Source organism: Malaya genurostris, chromosome 2 (assembly GCF_030247185.1).
Source record: "Malaya genurostris strain Urasoe2022 chromosome 2, Malgen_1.1, whole genome shotgun sequence".
Lineage (NCBI taxonomy): Eukaryota > Metazoa > Arthropoda > Insecta > Diptera > Culicidae > Malaya > Malaya genurostris.
Genome location: NC_080571.1, coordinates 161,794,634 through 161,818,632, shown reverse-complemented (window position 1 = coordinate 161,818,632; position 23,999 = coordinate 161,794,634).

Sequence of the window (23,999 nt, the reverse complement as noted above, 5' to 3'; positions counted from 1 at the left end):
TCCTTCATTAACATTTTGTAGTTTTTTCATAGAAAGTTGAAAATGTTCTTCAAATTCCCTCACGTATCCTGGAACGAAGATTGCACAAATGTGGCAACGAAAAACTTCAATCATTAGGATTAGGAGGTACAATAATATTACCTTTTAATTTTCGATAGGTTGGCTCCAACCTGCTCCTTTTTTTTCAAAATTCCTTTCTTCAAAAATCATTGAACGTAAATTTTCACGCAACGTTTTCAAAGTCCTGTTAGTAAAACATGTTGTCAATTTAGAAACTGAGTAAAAGTTACTCAGTCTTCTACATCAATATTACTCACTTTTTGACATTTGCACTAAATAAACAAAAGTGAGTACAAATTGCTCACTTGAGAGTAACATTGAATGAGCGTGTATCATCTCTAAACAAGCAGCACCTCTACATTTTAGTTTTGTTACAATATTTATTATACAGATATATCTGTTGTCAGGTTATTTTTTCAAAAATCTGCTTCTGACTCAAAAAATTATCTGAATTTGCCTGGGTCTACTTCATATATACAAGGAAATTTAGACCGGCGTCATTTTCAGGGAGCAAAAAAGAAGATCTAGAATCTAGCAAGATCTGACCAAATTCTACACGGAACCGCAAATCAACCTAATTTTAAGTACATTCCACCCAATTTGGGGGTTTCGTTCAATAAACTAATTTTAGTAAAGTGGCTCTACGTAGTTTTCGTAAGACACGTGCAAAAAAATACTTAAGATGAGTTATATTTACTCTACAGTTGAGTCGTATTGACTCAATTTCAAGTTAATACGGTTTACTTAATTTTAGCTTATTGAAAGAAACTGTCGCTGTTGCCCACATTATCAGATCCGAATGAATTCCGAATGGATTCCGAATCAATTCCGAATCGGCGAGAAATTTTCATTCGGAATTTCATGTGGAAATCATAATGGATTCCGAATCAATTCCAACTCCAGTGCAACAACCGATTCCGAATGAACCGGTTCGCCTACAACCGGTTGATTCGGAAATCATTCGGAATTGAGTGAGAAGATGCGGACTGAATTGTCAATTCGTCTTCTTCTTCTTCTTTCCTGATTTTGCACGTTTTCGTGCTGATTTTCAGTTTATTTTTAAACGAAAACATATAACTGAATATACAAGTTTAAATCTTCATGTTTTTCGGATATACAGAACTAGTAAATAACCAGTTCTTCTTAGAATCCCAACATAAACTATTGAAATTCGCTGGAAATTAACAAAACGGCCTACCTTAGTCAGCATCATCCATTCCTCTAGCTGGAGTGTAGTGAAATGGCTTAAGTCGCATAAATTTCACACTAACACATTCATAAAATGAGGAAATATTCAATGACATTTAAAATGTCACTGTCAATCAGGTTGATCGAGTAGTCAACTCAGGCGAAAATTCTAGCACTGAACCGATCGAGCACTAAAAAATCATGCAGTCGAGTAAGATTTCATTGCTCATTCCGTCATTTCGATAATGTGGGTGGGTGGTTTTGCTCTTTGTGTTTTGACAACAATTGAAGAAGAGAATGAAATGAAGTGCTCAAAATTAAGTAAACAGAAGTCAAATAACAGGTAGTTTTTATTTTCCGTGTAGGAAAATTTGGAAAATCGGGCAAAAGATCTGGTTAGTTGTTTGGGTGTCGCGAGCAGAGATGCCAGATATTTTCATTGAAAATTTGTATTGCTTTGTATGAAAAATCTGTATTAATCTGTATTCACTAATAAAATGAAATTCTTACAACAAAATGATTGTGGTTGTAGTATGGTAGATTGTGGTTGTAGTATGGTTGTAGTATGGTAGATTCATTCACAAGAATATTCAAAGATGAAATTTCTTTTTTTTTTTAATTTTTTTATCCACAACAGTTCAATTGTAATTCGATATATTTATCTAGTTTGAAAATGTTGACGTCATTATTTGACATGGAATTTCACCGCCCAAAATGCAACGTCAAGTCGCTTTATCTCGTCACTGGAATCAAATACTAAAAGATAGCTCAGGCAGACAAGTTTATTTTTTTCTTTCTTACTCTTTGTGAGATCTTTATAAAGCTGTATTATATTGAGGAAATCTGTATGAAATCTGAAACTGTATTAAATCTGTATGATCATGTAAAAATCGATATAATACAGATAAATCTGTATAAATGGCATCTCTGGTCGCGAGCAAAATCTAGAATTTGCCAGACAAATCTGGCAACTTGGTAACGCTGCGTGTAACCAAACCAAGGATGCCAGGCATTATTTTTCATAATTCTGTGAAAAATAATTTGTGCAAAATCTTTGCACCTTTCTCATAATTATGAATAATTGCCAAAATGAAATGCTTGTTCAGAGATGATACTTTCAGTGAAAGCTGTCAAATCGCTAGGAAATTTTTTAATTACTTCACGTTTACTTGTGGGTACTCAGTGGCTGAATCAAAAGTACTCATTTTCGAAAACTGTGACCAGCTGTCAAAAAATGAGTAGAATATAAAACTTTCACTGAGTAGAATTAGCTTCATCCGACATTTTCATGTTTGAAATTTTGAAGACTTAAAGTTGCTCAAAATGGAAAAAAAATCAGAGATCTAGGGGACAGTGAGTCGTATGAGGCTCTAGTTGGTAAGTAGAGCTAGCTTCTGCAAGGATTTCTCTGTATTTTTGCAAGTTTGTCTAAAAAGGGATCAACAAATCCGGATCGGAGACCTGGAATTTTCCAGAGGAGCTACTATTTTCTCCGGTCATACAGTGGACTCAGGTATTAAGACGAAATTATCAATCCACTAGGCGCTATTCAATCAATCACATGATTTTTCAGAACCTGACTGATTACTTGGTATCTGCAAATAGAGTGTGTTAAAAAACAGTTCAGAAATGCTGTAGACATATATTTTAAAACGTTCTCCGTCTTCGTCCTACAAATTCCAACACTAGTGAAAATTCTTCACGATTGTAATTTACAAAACGAAAAAAACATACAGCTCACAAAACGGTGCATAAAATTGCCGGAGTGCTTAAGCTCTACTTATGTGAAAACAGAAATTGTTTCATAAAACTAAACAATTTGAAGACAATACTGCGTCTGGAAATAAATGAAAATTTGTAAAACTATTAGTTTTCTTTTTAGTTGTTGAGAAATCATAGAGACGTAAAATCTATCCATATTCAATGAAAAAATGAGTAATTTCCACTCGCTTACAAGTGTCAACAAAAACGAGTAATTTCTACTCAAATTTTGCGAAAAACGTATTTACCCAAAATTGCGTAATACCTATTCTACTCAATTTTGGGTAGGTATAGTTTTTGCGAAATTGGGTAACTTTTGACTCAATTTTGGGTAGCCACAAATAAGCGTGTTTACTATTTTGACATTATTGACTGGTGTGACAGAAACGGTATGAGTATAAACATAAAAAAATGCAGCGCAATTTTTTTTCTCACGATCACAATCTCCGATCGTATTTGAATACTCTATGATGGCTGTTCCAGTTCAACGCGTTTCTGCTGTTAAAGATTTGGGCATCGTCCTTGATCGTAAGCTTTGTTTCACCGAACAATTATCTCTAGTTACGGCAACGGCTTACGCAGTTTTGGGACTTATCAAACGCAAAACCAGAGACTTTCATAATGTGTATTGCTTAAAGACAGTTTACGTCGCTTTAGTACGCAGTATTTTAGAATACGGAATAATAATCTGAGCACCCTACCACAACGTCCACATCGATCGAATCCAGAGATGTCAGATTCACAGATTAATCTGTGTTTCACAGATTTTGAATTTTCTGCACAGATTTTAAAAATGACACATGTGTAAATCCGTGTTCTGCAGAATCATCCAACACGTTCTGTGTGTCATTTAATCTTACCTCTGACCTTAAATAGAACCAATAATCGAATGACAGTATTTTCACATCCTAACAAACAATTGCTGTGATGATGCACCGATTAATGGCGGTCATCGAATGTGTATACCACGTGATCACGTGGTATCGCAATATGAATGATAATTTACAACCACACATCCTCTCCCATCTCCAAATAAAGATTATGCTATGGATTATTGATCTGTTTCTTTTTCAAGTAGAAGCAATGGTTCGTTTCATTCTATTAGCCATTGCATTTCCTTGCGGAATAATTCCTTAGTCATTTTACTATCATCGTTAGTTCCGTTATCATAAAGTCATATACATACTTTCCAATCTCACCAGCAGTCGGTTTTGATCGAACATCATTAGCGGACGTCCCGATCTGCTTTCGAACGCTTAGCGGTCCTCCCGATCCGCTTTTGAACGCTTAGCGGTCGTCTCGATCCGCTTTTGAACGCTTAGCGGTCGTCCCGATCCGCTTTCGAACGCTTAGCGATCGTCCCGACCGCACCAAAACAGTCCACGGCTGTCCCAGTCTGTGCTTACAAATATCGTTAGCGGTCGTTTCGATCCGCTTTTGAACGATTAACGGTCGTCCCGACCCGCACCAAAGCAGTCCACGGCCGTCCCGGTCCGTGCGTACCAACATTGTTAGCGATCATCCCGATCCACACCACAGTCTACGGCCGTCCCGGTCCGTTATTATCAACATCGTTAGCGGTCGTCCCGATCTGCTTTGAAACGGTTTGCGGTCAACCCGATCCGCACCAAAACAGCCTCCGGTCGTTCCGGTTTGAAAAATCTCTTTGTAGTAGTTTTTGTTTAACTACGTTACCTGTGAATCGCGTTCCAATTCTTTTGCTTCTTCAAGTTTTTTTTTGTTTCAAGGAGTTCCAATGCTTAAAATTCTTCGCTTCAAGATGTTTATTGTTCCGATCTTCAAGAAAACGTTAAAAAAATTCCGATAATATTCAAGTTCTTCACTTCGAGATGTTCTCAAAAAAAAATTTCCTTTCTTCCGTCAGATTCCGAAAATATTGTCCTGGCAAGATCGCCAATGTGTAAATCCGTGTTCTGCAGAATCATCCAACACGTTCTGTGTGTCATTTAATCTTACCTCTGACTTTAAATAGAACCAATAATCGAATGACAGTATTTTCACATCCTAACAAACGATTGCTGTGATGATGCACCGATTAATGGCGGTCATCGAATATGTATACCACGTGATCACGTGGTATCGCAATATGAAAGATAATTTACAACCACACAACACAAGGGATTTTTTTGTTTGTCTGTTAACAATTTGGACCCCTTTGACCCTTTACGATCCATATCTCTTAAATAGATTTTTAAAACATTTGTTCACGATTTGATACGGTTTATTTTTAAGATTCATTAAATAAAAGTGACTAGTTTCAAAACACTTTATCTTTACACAAAGATGACTGTTTATAACGTGTTCATTGATTTTTGTTCAAGCTTGTCTGTAAACAGTACCGCTGAACTGTCAAGGATGAATGCTTGTTCATTTGTGACGTCACGATAAAAAATCTAATCCACTGAATAAATCAACATGGAAAAAGTTTCACCCTTTTTCGATTCGTTTACTTTTATGCTTCCTGTGTGAATTATAAAGATACGCCCTTGCGCATGTTTCATAAAATTGACTGATTTTTGCGACTAAGACAAATCTGCGAGTAATTTTATTGTCTCCCTTACTATTTCCAGTAGTAAAAGGTTCGGAAACCATCTAAAATAAAGAAAAAAAAAATAGTTACTGTACCCAGTGAAATCTGTCGACCCGCATCGGTCCGATCATCGGACCGATTGAACACGATATGGACCCGATCGTAGCGCTTCTATCGGGTCGTCATCGGACGATTTTGCACCATTTGCATCAACCGCGTCAACATTCGAACAAGCGAAACGCATCGACATCGGCCTGACATCGCACTATAGAACATCGTGCGATAGTCGGGCTCTTTTATTTTGTATTTTCTTCATATTTTACTTAGGATTTCTTGGATTTAATCGAAAGAAAAACAGTCGTTATCTTCATGTTTTAATTTAAAACTCATAAATCTATACTATATTGACAAATCGTAGTTCAATTATCTACAATACCTGGGGTGGAATTACGTAAGGTGATTATCACCAGGTGACTATCACTTTTGATAATTTGGAATCATGTAAGGTGATAAACACCAAGTTCTGTCACTACTGCTGAACATCACTATCAAACGTTGGCATTACGTAAGGTGATAGTCACCACGATTTAATCACCTTCATGTCAAAATGGAGGTGATAGCAATTTAGTTATCACTTTTAGTAGTGATTTAATTTTTTTAAAAGTGGCTTTATAAATTATTGCCGTTAGGTGAATTTTAAGCCACTGATATAAACATAACCTACCAAAATTGGTCGAAGAGGATAATTTTTTAATAAAATTCGTACTGATTTTGGGTCAAAATTAAATACCAAAATGAAAAGTAACTTAGTTTGTATTGTTTTAAGAATTCTTAGAATGAACGGTAGTGTTTATCAATTAAATCAATTCATTAATTGAATACTGTAGTTGTCAAAATCTGAGTAACATTTACTCAGTGCAATAAATGGGAAAATTAGCTCGGGTGAGTAAATGTTAAACACTATCATTCGAATTATCTAAAGAATTCTTTATTATAATCGAAACTGCGTGTAAAATAAAAAAAATTCAACATATTTTAAGTATTCACTCAATTCCCTCATTTACATTTTGTAGTTTTTTCATAGAAAGTTGAAAATGTTCTTTAAATTCCCTCACGTATCCTGGAACGAAGATTGCACAAATGCGGCAACAAAAAACTTCAATCATTAGGATTAGGAGGTACAATAATATTACCTTTTAATTTTCGATAGGTTGGCTCCAACCTGCTCCATTTTTTTCAAAATTCCTTTCTTCAAAAATCATTGAACGTAAATTTTCACGCAACGTTTTCAAAGTCCTGTTAGTAAAACTTGTTGTCAATTTAGAAACTGAGTCAAAGTTACTTCTACATCAATATTACTCACTTTTTGACATTTGCACTAAATAAACAAAAGTGAGTACAAATTGCTCACTTGAGAGTAACATTGAATGAGCGTGAATCATATCTAAGCAAGCAGCACCTCTACATTTCAGTTTTGCTACAATATTTATTATACAGATAAATCTGTTGTCAGGTTATTTTTTCAAAAATCTGCTTCTGACTCAAAAAATTATCTGAATTTGCCTGGGTCTACTTCATATATACAAGGTAATTTAGACCGGCGTCATTTTCAGTGAGCAAAAATGAAGATCTAGAATCTAGCAAGATCTGACCAAATTCTACACGGAACCGCAAATCAACCTAATTTTAAGTACATTCCACCCAATTTGGGGGTTTCGTTCAATAAACTAATATTAGTAAAGTGGCTCTAGGTAGTTTTCGTAAGACACGTGCAAAAATATACTTAAGATGAGTTATATTTACTCTACAGTTGAGTCGTATTGACTCAATTTCAAGTTAATACGGTTTACTTAATTTTAGCTTATTGAAAGAAACTGTCGCTGTTGGGTGGTTTTGCTCTTTGTGTTTTGACAACAATTGAAGAATAGAATGAAAGGAAGTACTCAAAATTAAGTAAACAGAAGTCAAATAATAGGTAGTTCTTATTTTCCGTGTAGGAAAATTTGGAAAATCGGGCAAAAAATCTGGTTAGTTGTTTGGGTGTCGCGAGCAGAGATGCCAGATATTTTCATTGAAAATTTGTATTGCTTTGTATGAAAAATCTGTATTAATCTGTATTCACTAATAAAATGAAATTCTTACAACAAAATGACGCTAAAAGATGTTATTCCAATAGATTGTGGTTGTAGTATGGTAGATTCATTCACAAGAATATTCAAAGACGAAATTTCTTTTTTTTTAAATTTTTTTATCCACAACAGTTCAATTGTAATTCGATATATTTATCTAGTTTAAAAATGTTGACGTCATTATTTGACATTGAATTTCACCTCCCAAAATGCAACGTCAAGTCGCTTTATCTCGTCACTGGAATCAAATACTAAAAGATAGCTCAGGCAGACAAGTTTATTTTTTTCTTTCTTACTCTTTGTGAGATCTTTATAAAGCTGTATTATATTGAAGAAATCTGTATAAAATCTGTACCTGTATTAAATCTGTATGATCATGTAAAAATCGGTATAATACAGATAAATCTGTATAAATGGCATCTCTGGTCGCGAGCAAAATCTAGCATTTGCCAGACAAATCTGGCAACTTGGTAACGCTGCGTGTAACCAAACCAAGGATGCCAGGCATTATTTTTCATAATTCTGTGAAAAATAATTTGTGCAAAATCTTTGCACCTTTCTCATAATTATGAATAATTGCCAAAATGAAATGCTTGTTCAGAGATGATACTTTCAGTGAAAGCTGTCAAATCGCTAGGAAATTTTTTGATTACTTTACTATTTTAACATTATTGACTGGTGTGACAGAAACGGTATGAGTATAAACATAAAAAATGCAGCGCAATTTTCTTTCTCACGATCACAATCTCCGATCGTATTTGAATACTCTATGATGGCTGTTCCAGTTCAACGCGTTTCTGCTGTTAAAGATTTGGGCATCGTCCTTGATCGTAAGCTTTGTTTCACCGAACAATTATCTCTAGTTACGGCAACGGCTTACGCAGTTTTGGGACTTATCAAACGCAACATCAGAGACTTTCATAATGTGTATTGCTTAAAGACATTTTACGTCGCTTTAGTACGCAGTATTTTGGAATACGGAACAATAATCTGAGCACCCTACCACAACGTCCACATCGATCGAATCCAGGGATGTCAGAATTGATGATTTTTTCTTTAGCGACTGTTTGTCTTCGATTTGCTTTCAAATAACATCGACTGCCCAGCGCTTTTAGAGATATTGCATTTTAATATTCCTCGAAGATCATTGCGGAGAACAGACTATCTTCGACGATCAGTCCATCGCACACAGTACGGTCAAAACAATCCTATGGATGTTTGTTGTCATCGCTTCAATAGTGTTTATCATTTATTTGATTTTACAACAAACAAAGACGCATTGAATGAATGATGAATTGTTAATTTATCTTCAAAAGGCATGCAAATGTTACCACTTTCCTTTTATATTATTTTTTTAACCGTTACTGCTAACCTCAATCGAATCAACACAACAATTTGGACCCCTTTGACCCTTTATGATCCATATCTCTTAAATAGATTTTTAAAACATTTGTTCACGATTTGATACGGTTTATTTTTAAGATTCATTAAATAAAAGTGACTAGTTTCAAAACACTTTATCTTTACACAAAGATGACTGTTTATAACGTGTTCATCGATTTTTGTTTAAGCTTGTCTGTAAACAGTACCGCTGAACTGTCAAGGATGAATGCTTGTTCATTTGTGACGTCACGATAAAAAATCTAATCCACTGAATAAATCAACATGGAAAAAGTTTCACCCTTTTTCGATTCGTTTACTTTTATGCTTCCTGTGTGAATTATAAAGATACGCCCTTGCGCATGTTTCATAAAATTGACTGATTTTTGCGACTAAGACAAATCTGCGAGTAATTTTATTGTCTCCCTTACTATTTCCTGTAGTAAAAGGTTCGGAAACCATCTAAAATAAAGAAAAAAAAAAATAGTTACTGTACCCAGTGAAATCTGTCGACCCGCATCGGTCCGATCATCGGACCGATTGAACACGATATGGACCCGATCGTAGCGCTTCTATCGGGTCGTCATCGGACGATTTTGCACCATTTGCATAAACCGCGTCAACATTCGAACAAGCGAAACGCATCGACATCGGCCCGACATCGCACTATAGAACATCGTGCGATAGTCGGGCTCTTTTATTTTGTATTTTCTTCATATTTTACTTAGGATTTCTTGGATGTAATCGAAAGAAAAACAGTCGTTATCTTCATCTTTTAATTTAAAACTCATAAATCTATATTATATTAACAAATCGTAGTTCAATTATCTACAATACCTGGGGTGGAATTACGTAAGGTGATTATCACCAGGTGACTATCACTTTTGAAAATTTGGAATCATGTAAGGTGATAAACACCAAGTTCTGTCACTACTGCTGAACATCACTATCAAACGTTGGCATTACGTAAGGTGATAGTCACCACGATTTAATCACCTTCATGTCAAAATGGAGGTGATAGCAATTTAGTTATCACTTTTAGTAGTGATTTAATTTTTTGAGAAGTGGCTTTATAAATTATTGCCGTTAAATACCAAAATGAAAAGTAACTTAGTTTGTATTGTTTTAAGAATTCTTAGAATGAACGGTAGTGTTTATCAATTAAATCAATTCATTAATTGAATACTGTAGTTGTCAAAATCTGAGTAACATTTACTCAGTGCAATAAATGGGAAAATTAGCTCGGGTGAGTAAATGTTAAACACTATCATTCGAATTATCTAAAGAATTCTTTATTATAATCGAAACTGCGTGTAAAATAAAAAAAATGCAACATTTTTTAAATATTCACTCAATTCCTTCATTAACATTTTGTAGTTTTTTCATAGAAAGTTGAAAATGTTCTTCAAATTCCCTCACGTATCCTGGAACGAAGATTGCACAAATGTGGCAACGAAAAACTTCAATCATTAGGATTAGGAGGTACAATAATATTACCTTTTAATTTTCGATAGGTTGGCTCCAACCTGCTCCTTTTTTTTCAAAATTCCTTTCTTCAAAAATCATTGAACGTAAATTTTCACGCAACGTTTTCAAAGTCCTGTTAGTAAAACTTGTTGTCAATTTAGAAACTGAGTAAAAGTTACTCAGTCTTCTACATCAATATTACTCACTTTTTGACATTTGCACTAAATAAACAAAAGTGAGTACAAATTGCTCACTTGAGAGTAACATTGAATGAGCGTGTATCATCTCTAAACAAGCAGCACCTCTACATTTTAGTTTTGCTACAATATTTATTATACAGATAAATCTGTTGTCAGGTTATTTTTTCAAAAATCTGCTTCTGACTCATAAAAATATCTGAATTCGCCTACGTCTACTTCATATATACAAGGTAATTTAGACCGGCGTCATTTTCAGTGAGCAAAAAAGAAGATCTAAAATCGTATAGATCTAGCAAGATCTGACCAAATTCTACACGGAACCGCAAATCAACCTAATTTAAGTACATTCCACCCAATTTGGGGGTTTCGTTCAATAAAATAATTTTAGTTATGTGGCTCTAGGTAGTTTTCGTAAGACACGTGCAAAAAATACTTAAGATGAGTTATATTTACTCTACAGTTGAGTCGTATTGACTCAATTTCAAGTTAATACGGTTTACTTAATTTTAGCTTATTTAAAGAAACTGTCGCTGTTGGGTGGTTTTGCTCTTTGTATTTTGACAACAATTGAAGATTTGTATTTTGACAACAATTGAAAGGAAGTACTCAAAATTAAGTAAACAGAAGTCAAATAATAGGTAGTTTTTATTTTCCGTGTAGGAAAATTTGGAAAATCGGGCAAAAGATCTGGTTAGTTGCAGAGATGCCATTTATACAGATATATCTGTATTATACAGATTTTTACATGCGCATACAGATTTAATACAGAGTACAGATTTCTTACAGATTTCTTAAATTTAATACAGATTTATACAGATTTTACCAAAAGTATTAAGGAAAAAATTAAACTAACTATTAGTATTTGAGCTATCTATTAGTATTTGATTGCAATGACGAGATAAACGTTTAGAATCAAGGTACGAATCACTTTTTAAAATATATATTTTTTGTGCAGATATTTAATGAAGAACACTGAAATCCATTTATATTAAAATTTGTAACTAAATTGAACTTAAAAGTTAGACAAGTCTTGGTATCATGAAACATCATATTGCCAGACTGACAGTTGTATTACCTGATTTGACGTTGCATATTGGGTTTTGGAAATCCATCTCAACATATGAAGTGAACATTTTCAAATTTGACAAGTATATGGCACCATAATTCAATTGTTGTTGATAGGAAAAAACTATTAAATTTCGTCGATGAATATAATATAAGATATGAAATTTAATCTATCACTTTATAACCATAATCTATTGGAATAACACCTTTTAACATAATTGTATTGTAGAAATTTCATTTTATTAGCGAATACAGATAAATACAGATATTTTATACGAATCAATACAGATTTTCTATGAAAATATCTGGCATCTCTGGTTAGTTGTTTGGGTGTCGCGAGCAGAGATGCCAGATATTTTCATTGAAAATTTGTATTGCTTTGTATGAAAAATCTGTATTAATCTGTATTCACTAATAAAATGAAATTCTTACAACAAAATGACGCTAAAAGATGTTATTCCAATAGATTGTGGTTGTAGTATGGTAGATTCAATGGCGGCGCGTTCACAAGAATATTCAAAGACGAAATTTCTTTTTTTTTTAAATTTTTTTATCCACAACAGTTCAATTGTAATTCGATATATTTATCTAGTTTGAAAATGTTGACGTCATTATTTGACATGGAATTTCACCGCCCAAAATGCAACGTCAAGTCGCTTTATCTCGTCACTGGAATCAAATACTAAAAGATAGCTCAGGCAGACAAGTTTATTTTTTTCTTTCTTACTCTTTGTGAGATCTTTATAAAGCTGTATTATATTGAGGAAATCTGAATAAAATCTGTACCTGTATTATCATGTAAAAATTGGTATAATACAGATAAATCTGTATAAATGGCATCTCTGGTCGCGAGCAAAATCTAGCATTTGCCAGACAAATCTGGCAACTTGATAACGCTGCGTGTAACCAAACCAAGGATGCCAGGCATTATTTTTCATAATTCTGTGAAAAATAATTTGTGCAAAATCTTTGCACCTTTCTCATAATTATGAATAATTGCCAAAATGATGATACTTTCAGTGAAAGCTGTCAAATCGCTAGGAATTTTTTTAATTACTTTGCTATTTTGACATTATTGACTGGTGTGACAGGAACGGTATGAGTATAAACATAGAAAATGCAGCGCAATTTTCTTTCTCACGATCACAATCTCCGATCGTATTTGAATACTCTATGATGGCTGTTCCAGTTCAACGCGTTTCTGTTGTTAAAGATTTGGGCATCGTCCTTGATCGTAAGCTTTGTTTCACCGAACAATTATCTCTAGTTACGGCAACGGCTTACGCAGTTTTGGGACTTATCAAACGCAACACCAGAGACTTTCATAATGTGTATTGCTTAAAGACAGTTTACGTCGCTTTAGTACGCAGTATTTTGGAATACGGAATAATAATCTGAGCACCCTACCACAACGTCCACATCGATCGAATCCAGGGATGTCAGATTCACAGATTAATCTGTGTTTCACAGATTTTGAATTTTCTGCACAGATTTTAAAAATGACACATGTGTAAATCCGTGTTCTGCAGAATCATCCAACACGTTCTGTGTGTCATTTAATCTTACCTCTGACCTTAAATAGAACCAATAATCGAATGACAGTATTTTCACATCCTAACAAACAATTGCTGTGATGATGCACCGATTAATGGCGGTCATCGAATGTGTATACCACGTGATCACGTGGTATCGCAATATGAATGATAATTTACAACCACACATCCTCTCCCATCTCCAAATAAAGATTATGCTATGGATTATTGATCTGTTTCTTTTTCAAGTAGAAGCAATGGTTCGTTTCATTCTATTAGCCATTGCATTTCCTTGCGGAATTATTCCTTAGTCATATTACTATCATCGTTAGTTCCGTTATCATAAAGTCATATACATACTTTCCAATCTCACCAGCAGTCGGTTTTGATCGAACATCATTAGCGGACGTCCCGATCTGCTTTCGAACGCTTAGCGGTCCTCCCGATCCGCTTTTGAACGCTTAGCGGTCGTCTCGATCCGCTTTTGAACGCTTAGCGGTCGTCCCGATCCGCTTTCGAACGCTTAGCGATCGTCCCGACCGCACCAAAACAGTCCACGGCTGTCCCAGTCTGTGCTTACAAATATCGTTAGCGGTCGTTTCGATCCGCTTTTGAACGATTAACGGTCGTCCCGACCCGCACCAAAGCAGTCCACGGCCGTCCCGGTCCGTGCGTACCAACATTGTTAGCGATCATCCCGATCCACACCACAGTCTACGGCCGTCCCGGTCCATTATTATCAACATCGTTAGCGGTCGTCCCGATCCGCTTTGAAACGGTTTGCGGTCAACCCGATCCGCACCAAAACAGCCTCCGGTCGTTCCGGTTTGAAAAATCTCTTTGTAGTAGTTTTTGTTTAACTACGTTACCTGTGAATCGCGTTCCAATTCTTTTGCTTCTTCAAGTTTTTTTTTGTTTCAAGGAGTTCCAATGCTTAAAATTCTTCGCTTCAAGATGTTTATTGTTCCGATCTTCAAGAAAACGTTAAAAAAATTCCGATAATATTCAAGTTCTTCACTTCGAGATGTTCTCAAAAAAAAATTTCCTTTCTTCCGTCAGATTCCGAAAATATTGTCCTGGCAAGATCGCCAATGTGTAAATCCGTGTTCTGCAGAATCATCCAACACGTTCTGTGTGTCATTTAATCTTACCTCTGACCTTAAATAGAACCAATAATGGAATGACAGTATTTTCCTAACAAACGATTGCTGTGATGATGCACCGATTAATGGCGGTCATCGAATGTGTATACCACGTGATCACGTGGTATCGCAATATGAAAGATAATTTACAACCACACAACACAGATTTTCACAGATTTCTGAAAACGATCACAGTATTTCACAGATACTTGAATAAATCACAGATTTTGGAAATCGAGCACAGTTTAGCACCAAAAAGTACAGATTGGTTGAGGAAAAAGGTACAGAGCGTGTTGCTAGAGATACCTTTTTTTTTGCTCACTGAATTGATTTTGAACGGTACGGAAAACGGTCAAAAATTTTCACAGACAGGTTTTGGGTTTGATCATAGTTTTTTGAAAAAATGACCTGGCAACCCTGATCGACGAACGAGTTCTAAACTGTTTCATTTGATTTGCACTACGACGACTTCCATGGCAAAACCGTCTTCAATTAAATAGCTACGAGAATAGCTGCCTCTGATTAATCTTCCTACACTACAAAACAAACGATTTTTTCTTTAGCGACTGTTTGTCTTCGATTTGCTTTCAAATAACATCGACTGCCCAGCGCTTTTAGAGATATTGCATTTTAATATTCCTCGAAGATCATTGCGGAGAACAGACTATCTTCGACGATCAGTCCATCGCACACAGTACGGTCAAAACAATCCTATGGATGTTTGTTGTCATCGCTTCAATAGTGTTTATCATTTATTTGATTTTACAATAAACAAAGACGCATTGAATGAATGATGAATTGTTAATTTATCTTCAAAAGGCATGCAAACGGTAAAACTACCCTTCTATATTATTTTTCAACCGTTACTGCTAACATTAATCGAATCAAAACATTTTGACAGTCCAGCAGTACTGTTTGTAAATAGGGATTTTTTTGTTTGTCTGTTAACAATTTAGACCCCTTTGACCCTTTACGATCCATATCTCTTAAATAGATTTTTAAAACATTTGTTCACGATTGGATACGGTTTATTTTTAAGATTCATTAAATAAAAGTGACTAGTTTCAAAACACTTTATCTTTACACAAAGATGACTGTTTATAACGTGTTCATCGATTTTTGTTTAAGCTTGTCTGTAAACAGTACCGCTGAACTGTCAAGGATGAATGCTTGTTCATTTGTGACGTCACGATAAAAAATCTAATCCACTGAATAAATCAACATGGAAAACGTTTCACCCTTTTTCGATTCGTTTACTTTTATGCTTCCTGTGTGAATTATAAAGATACGCCCTTGCGCATGTTTCATAAAATTGACTGATTTTTGCGACTAAGACAAATCTGCGAGTAATTTTATTGTCTCCCTTACTATTTCCTGTAGTAAAAGGTTCGGAAACCATCTAAAATAAAGAAAAAAAAATAGTTACTGTACCCAGTGAAATCTGTCGACCCGCATCGGTCCGATCATCGGACCGATTGAACACGATATGGACCCGATCGTAGCGCTTCTATCGGGTCGTCATCGGACGATTTTGCACCATTTGCATAAACCGCGTCAACATTCGAACAAGCGAAACGCATCGACATCGGCCCGACATCGCACTATAGAACATCGTGCGATAGTCGGGCTCTTTTATTTTGTATTTTCTTCATATTTTACTTAGGATTTCTTGGATGTAATCGAAAGAAAAACAGTCGTTATCTTCATCTTTAAATTTAAAACTCATAAATCTATATTATATTAACAAATCGTAGTTCAATTATCTACAATACCTGGGGTGGAATTACGTAAGGTGATTATCACCAGGTGACTATCACTTTTGAAAATTTGGAATCATGTAAGGTGATAAACACCAAGTTCTGTCACTACTGCTGAACATCACTATCAAACGTTGGCATTACGTAAGGTGATAGTCACCACGATTTAATCACCTTCATGTCAAAATGGATGTTATAGCAATTTAGTTATCACTTTTAGTAGTGATTTAATTTTTTGAAAAGTGGCTTTATAAATTATTGCCGTTAGGTGAATTTTAAGTCACTGATATAAACATAACCTACCAAAATTGGTCGAAGAGGATAATTTTTTAATAAAATTCGTACTGATTTTGTGTCAAAATTGAATACCAAAATGAAAAGTAACTTAGTTTGTATTGTTTTAAGAATTCTTAGAATGAACGGTAGTGTTTATCAATTAAATCAATTCATTAATTGAATACTGTAGTTGTCAAAATCTGAGTAACATTTACTCAGTGCAATAAATGGGAAAATTAGCTCGGGTGAGTAAATGTTAAACACTATCATTCGAATTATCTAAAGAATTCTTTATTATAATCGAAACTGCGTGTAAAATAAAAAAAATGCAACATATTTTAAATATTCACTCAATTCCATCATTAACATTTTGTAGTTTTTTCATAGAAAGTTGAAAATGTTCTTCAAATTCCCTCACGTATCCTGGAACGAAGATTGCACAAATGTGGCAACGAAAAACTTCAATCATTAGGATTAGGAGGTACAATAATATTACCTTTTAATTTTCGATAGGTTGGCTCCAACCTGCTCCATTTTTTTCAAAATTCCTTTCTTCAAAAATCATTGAACGTAAATTTTCACGCAACGTTTTCAAAGTCCTGTTAGTAAAACTTGTTGTCAATTTAGAAACTGAGTAAAAGTTACTTCTACATCAATATTACTCACTTTTTGACATTTGCACTAAATAAACAAAAGTGAGTACAAATTGCTCACTTGAGAGTAACATTGAATGAGCGTGTATCATCTCTAAACAAGCAGCACCTCTACATTTCAGTTTTGCTACAATATTTATTATACAGATAAATCTGTTGTCAGGTTATTTTTTCAAAAATCTGCTTCTGACTCAAAAAATTATCTGAATTTGCCTGGGTCTACTTCATATATACAAGGTAATTTAGACCGGCGTCATTTTCAGTGAGCAAAAAAGAAGATCTAGAACAGTGCTGTCAACTGTTTTTTCCAAAAATCTGTATTTGGCGGAAAATTCAATCTGTATAATATCTTTCTCGAAAAATCAAACATCGATTTAGTGCGGAAACTGATTTTGCGACCAAAAAAAAAGGCCGCTCGACCTGGTTTACCCCTATGGAATCCAACACAAAAACTGAAAATCGGTATTTATGTATGACAATTGAAATATCGGTATTTTGAGACAGCATATCTGTATTCCTGTATCGAGTCCAAAAATCGGTATAAATTCCGAGAAATCGGTATAGTTGGCAGCGCTGATCTAGAATCTAGCAAGATCTGACCAAATTCTACACGGAACCGCAAATCAACCTAATTTTAAGTACATTCCACCCAATTTGGGGGTTTCGTTCAATAAACTAATTTTAGTAAAGTGGCTCTACGTAGTTTTCGTAAGACACGTGCAAAAAAACACTTAAGATGAGCTATATTTACTCTACAGTTGAGTCGTATTGACTCAATTTCAAGTTAATACGGTTTACTTAATTTTAGCTTATTGAAAGAAACTGTCGCTGTTGGGTGGTTTTGCTCTTTGTGTTTTGACAACAATTGAAGAAGAGAATGAAATGAAGTGCTCAAAATTAAGTAAACAGAAGTCAAATAACAGGTAGTTTTTATTTTCCGTGTAGGAAAATTTGGAAAATCGGGCAAAAGATCTGGTTAGGGCATATTCAGGAGTGTTCTAGTTCTTGATGCATAATTTATGTCAGTTTTAAAATTTAAATCTAGAAATTATAACAAAATAAACTGGCAACCCTAGCAGCGTTTTATCTGTGTTTCAAATATAGAAAAAAATAGAACGGCAATGTATACCAGTTTTAAATTTGACAGTAGAACTGGTCGACAAAATAAAACTAAAACGGATTGCTGGGGATACGTTTGTTTCAGTTTCATTTACATTATAGACCACCCATATGAATCTTGCAGCTGCTGAATTTGCTCTTAGTTGGTTGGGTGTCGCGAGCAGAGATGCCAGATATTTTCATTGAAAATTTGTATTGCTTTGTATGAAAAATCTGTATTAATCTGTATTCACTAATAAAATGAAATTCTTACAACAAAATGACGCTAAAAGATGTTATTCCAATAGATTGTGGATGTAGTATGGTAGATTGTGGTTGTAGTATGGTTGTAGTATGGTTGTAGTATGGTAGATTCATTCACAAGAATATTCAAAGACGAAATTTCTTTTTTTTTTAATTTTTTTATCCCCAACAGTTCAATTGTAATTTGATATATTTATCTAGTTTGAAAATGTTGACGTCATTATTTGACATGGAATTTCACCGCCCAAAATGCAACGTCAAGTCGCTTTATCTCGTCACTGGAATCAAATACTAAAAGATAGCTCAGGCAGACAAGTTTATTTTTTTCTTTCTTACTCTTTGTGAGATCTTTATAAAGCTGTATTATATTGAGGAAATCTGTATAAAATCTGTATGATCATGTAAAAATCGGTATAATACAGATAAATCTGTATAAATGGCATCTCTGGTCGCGAGCAAAATCTAGCATTTGCCAGACAAATCTGGCAACTTGGTAACGCTGCGTGTAACCAAACCAAGGATGCCAGGCATTATTTTTCATAATTCTGTGAAAAATAATTTGTGCAAAATCTTTGCACCTTTCTCATAATTATGAATAATTGCCAAAATGATGATACTTTCAGTGAAAGCTGTCAAATCGCTAGGATTTTTTTTAATTACTTTACTATTTTAACATTATTGACTGGTGTGACAGAAACGGTATGAGTATAAACATAAAAAATGCAGCGCAATTTTCTTTCTCACGATCACAATCTCCGATCGTATTTGAATACTCTATGATGGCTGTTCCAGTTCAACGCGTTTCTGCTGTTAAAGATTTGGGCATCGTCCTTGATCGTAAGCTTTGTTTCACCGAACAATTATCTCTAGTTACGGCAACAGCTTACGCAGTTTTGGGACTTATCAAACGCAACACCAGAGACTTTCATAATGTGTATTGCTCAAAGACAGTTTACGTCGCTTTAGTACGCAGTATTTTGGAATACGGAATAATAATCTGAGCACCCTACCACAACGTCCACATCGATCGAATCCAGGGATGTCAGAATTGATGAATTTTTCTTTAGCGACTGTTTGTCTTCGATTTGCTTTCAAATAACATCGACTGCCCAGCGCTTTTAGAGAGATTGCACTTTAACCGTTGTGCACTCGAAAAAAAAAACACCTTTAACCACCCGAATGGGTACCCGGGTACCCATTTTTTTAAATCGCTGTAAGTTGAGCATTTTTCAACCGATTGAAGTAATTTTAGCACTGTTGGATTCAGGAACTTAAGCTCTTTGGGATTGGTACCCATAAAGATGGACATGGTGCTCCTGGTTCCCAGGAACCCGGATATCCTAAATGAGTTCAAATTCAAAAAGTTTCAAATTAGTAAATGACATTTATGGTGGAAAACACAAGTGTCGGAACATTCTACGGAAATCCGGATTAACGGGAACCAGAAGAACCTACTACAGCAATATACACGGCCATCGAAAAGTGGATAAATTTCTGAATTTACCCGTACTGAAAAAATTCAAATCGGATGGAATTTGCCTTAGTTACAAGCATTTTTATTTGTGGGTACCCGGGTACCCATTCGGGTGTTTACGTAATAAAAAAAATTTGAGCCCCCCCATTCGACCCCCCTTACTGTAAAATGAAAAGTCAAAGCATGAGAAGTTATGGTCCAACTAGTTCTTGGAATTGACCGAATTGCAGAATCTTAGTTTAAACCTAACTCAGAAATTTCTTATTTTGAAATTCGAAAAGGTACCCGGGTACCCATTCGAGTGCATAAGGGTTAATATTCCTCGAAGATCATTGCGGGGAACAGACTATCTTCGACGATCAGTCCATCGCACACAGTACGGTCAAAACAATCCTATGGATGTTTGTTGTCATCGCTTCAATAGTGTTTATCATTTATTTGATTTTACAATAAACAAAGACGCATTGAATGAATGATGAATTGTTAATTTATCTTCAAAAGGCATGCAAATGTTACCACTTTCCTTTTATATTATTTTTTTAACCGTTACTGCTAACCTCAATCGAATCAACACAACAATTTGGACCACTTTGACCCTTTACGATACATATCTCTTAAATAGATTTTTAAAACATTTGTTCACGATTGGATACGGTTTATTTTTAAGATTTATTAAAAAAAAGTGACTAGTTTCAAAACACTTTATTTTTACACAAAGATGATTTTTTATAACGTGTTCATCGATTTTTGTTTAAGCTTGTCTGTAAACAGTACCGCTGAACTGTCAAGGATGAATGCTTGTTCATTTGTGACGTCACGATAAAAAATCTAATCCACTGAATAAATCAACATGGAAAAAGTTTCACCCTTTTTCGATTCGTTTACTTTTATGCTTCCTGTGTGAATTATAAAGATACGCCCTTGCGCATGTTTCATAAAATTGACTGGTTTTACGATTAAGACAAATCTGCGAGTAATTTTATTGTCTCCCTTATTATTTCCAGTAGTAAAAGGTTCGGAAACCATCTAAAATAAAGAAAAAAATAGTTACTGTACCCAGTGAAATCTGTCGACCCGCATCGGTCCGATCATCGGACCGATTGAGCACGATATGTACCCGATCGTAGCTCTTCTATCGGGTCGTCATCGGACGATTTTGCACCATTTGCATCAACCGCGTCAACATTCGAACAAGCGAAACGCATCGACATCGCACTATAGAACATCGTGCGATAGTCGGGCTCTTTTATTTTGTATTTTTTTCATATTTTACTTCGGATTTCTTGGATTTAATCGAAAGAAAAACAGTCGTTTTAATTTATAACTCATAAATCTATATTATATTGACAAATCGTAGTTCAATTATCTACAATACCTGGGGTGGAATTACGTGAGGTGATTATCACCAGGTGACTACCACTTTTGAAAATTTGGAGTCATGTAAGGTGATAAACACCAAGTTCTGTCACTACTGCTGAAAGGCTAACATCACTATCAAACGTTGGCATTACGTAAGGTGATAGTCACCACGATTTAATCACCTTTATGTCAAAATGGAGGTGATAGCAATTTAGTTATCACTTTTAGTAGTGATTTAATTTTTTGAGAAGTGGCTTTATAAATTATTGCCGTTGGGTGAATTTTAAGCCACTGATATAAACATAACCTACCAAAATTGGTCGAAGAGAATAATTTTTTAATAAAATTCGTACTAATTTTGTGTCAAAATTAAATACCAAAATGAAAAGTAACTTAGTTTGTATTGTTTTAAGAATTCTTAGAATGAACGGTAGTGTTTATCAATTAAATCAATTCATTAATTGAATACTGTAGTTGTCAAAATCTGAGTAACATTTACTCAGTGCTATAAATGGGAAAATTAGCTCGGGTGAGTAAATGTAAATGTAAACACTATCATTCGAATTATCTAAAGAATTCTTTATTATAATCGAAACTGCGTGTAAAATAAAAAAAATGCAACATTTTTTAAATATTCTCTCAGTTCCCTCATTTACATTTTGTAGTTTTTTCATAGAAAGTTGAAAATGTTCTTTAAATTCCCTCACGTATCCTGGAACGAAGATTGCACAAATGTGGCAACGAAAAACTTCAATCATTATAAGGATTAGGAGGTACAATAATATTACCTTTTAATTTTCGATAGTATTCATTTACCTTGGCTCCAACCTGCTCCATTTTTTTCAAAATTCCTTTCTTCAAAACTCATTGAACGTAAATTTTCACGCAACGTTTTCAAAGTCCTGTTAGTAAAACTTGTTGTCAATTTAGAAACTGAGTAAAAGTTACTCAGTCTTCTACATCAATATTACTCACTTTTTGACATTTGCACTAAATAAACAAAAGTGAGTACAAATTGCTCACTTGAGAGTAACATTGAATGAGCGTGTATCATCTCTAAACAAGCAGTACCTCTACATTTTGCTACAATATTTATTATACAGATAAATCTGTTGTCAGGTTATTTTTTCAAAAATCTGCTTCTGACTCAAAAAATTATCTGAATTTGCCTGGGTCTACTTCATATATTTAGTAATTTAGACCGGCGTCATTTTCAGTGAGCAAAAAAGAAGATCTAGAATCGTAAAGATCTAGCAAGATCTGACCAAGTTCTACACGGAACCGCAAATCAACCTAATTTTAACTACATTCCACTCAATTTGAGGGTTTCGTTCAATAAACTAATTTTAGTAAAGTGGCTCTAGGTAGTTTTCGTAAGACACGTGCAAAAAAATACTTAAGATGAGTTATATTTACTCTACAGTTGAGTCGTATTGACTCAATTTCAAGTTAATACGGTTTACTTAATTTTAGCTTATTGAAAGAAACTGTCGCTGTTGGGTGGTTTTGCTCTTTGTATTTTGACAACAATTGAAGGAGAGAATGAAAGGAAGTACTCAAAATTAAGTAAACAGATATCAAATAATAGGTAGTTTTTATTTTCCGTGTAGTAAAATTTGGAAAATCGGGCAAAAGATCTGGTTAGTTGTTTGGGTGTCGCGAGCAGAGATGCCAGATATTTTCATTGAAAATTTGTTTTGCTTTGTATGAAAAATCTGTATTAATCTGTATTCACTAATAAAATGAAATTCTTACAACAAAATGACGCTAAAAGATGTTATTCCAATAGATTGTGGTTGTAGTATGGTAGATTCAATAAGTCATTGGCGGCGCGTTCACAAGAATATTCAAAGACGAAATTTCTTTTTTTTTAAATTTTTCTATCCACAACAGTTCAGTTGTAATTCGATATATTTATCTAGTTTGAAAATGTTGACGTCATTATTTGACATTGAATTTCACCGCCCAAAATGCAACGTCAAGTCGCTTTATCTCGTCACTGGAATCAAATACTAAAAGATAGCTCAGGCAGACAAGTTTATTTTTTTCTTTCTTACTCTTTGTGAGATCTTTATAAAGCTGTATTATATTGAGGAAATCTGTATAAAATCTGTACCTGTATTAAATCTGTATGATCATGTAAAAATTGGTATATTACAGATAAATCTGTATAAATGGCATCTCTGGTCGCGAGCAAAATCTAGCATTTGCCAGACAAATCTGGCAACTTGGTAACGCTGCGTGTAACCAAACTAAGGATGCCAGGCATTATTTTTCATAATTCTGTGAAAAATAATTTGTGCAAAATCTTTGCACCTTTCTCATAATTATGAATAATTGCCAAAATGAAATGCTTGTTCAGAGATGATACTTTCAGTAAAAGCTGTCAAATCGCTAGTAAATTTTTTAATTACTTTACTATTTTAACATTATTGACTGGTGTGACAGAAACGGTATGAGTATAAACATAAAAAATGCAGCGCAATTTTCTTTCTCACGATCACAATCTCCGATCGTATTTGAATACTCTATGATGGCTGTTCCAGTTCAACGCGTTTCTGCTGTTAAAGATTTGGGCATCGTCCTTGATCGTAAGCTTTGTTTCACCGAACAATTATCTCTAGTTACGGCAACGGCTTACGC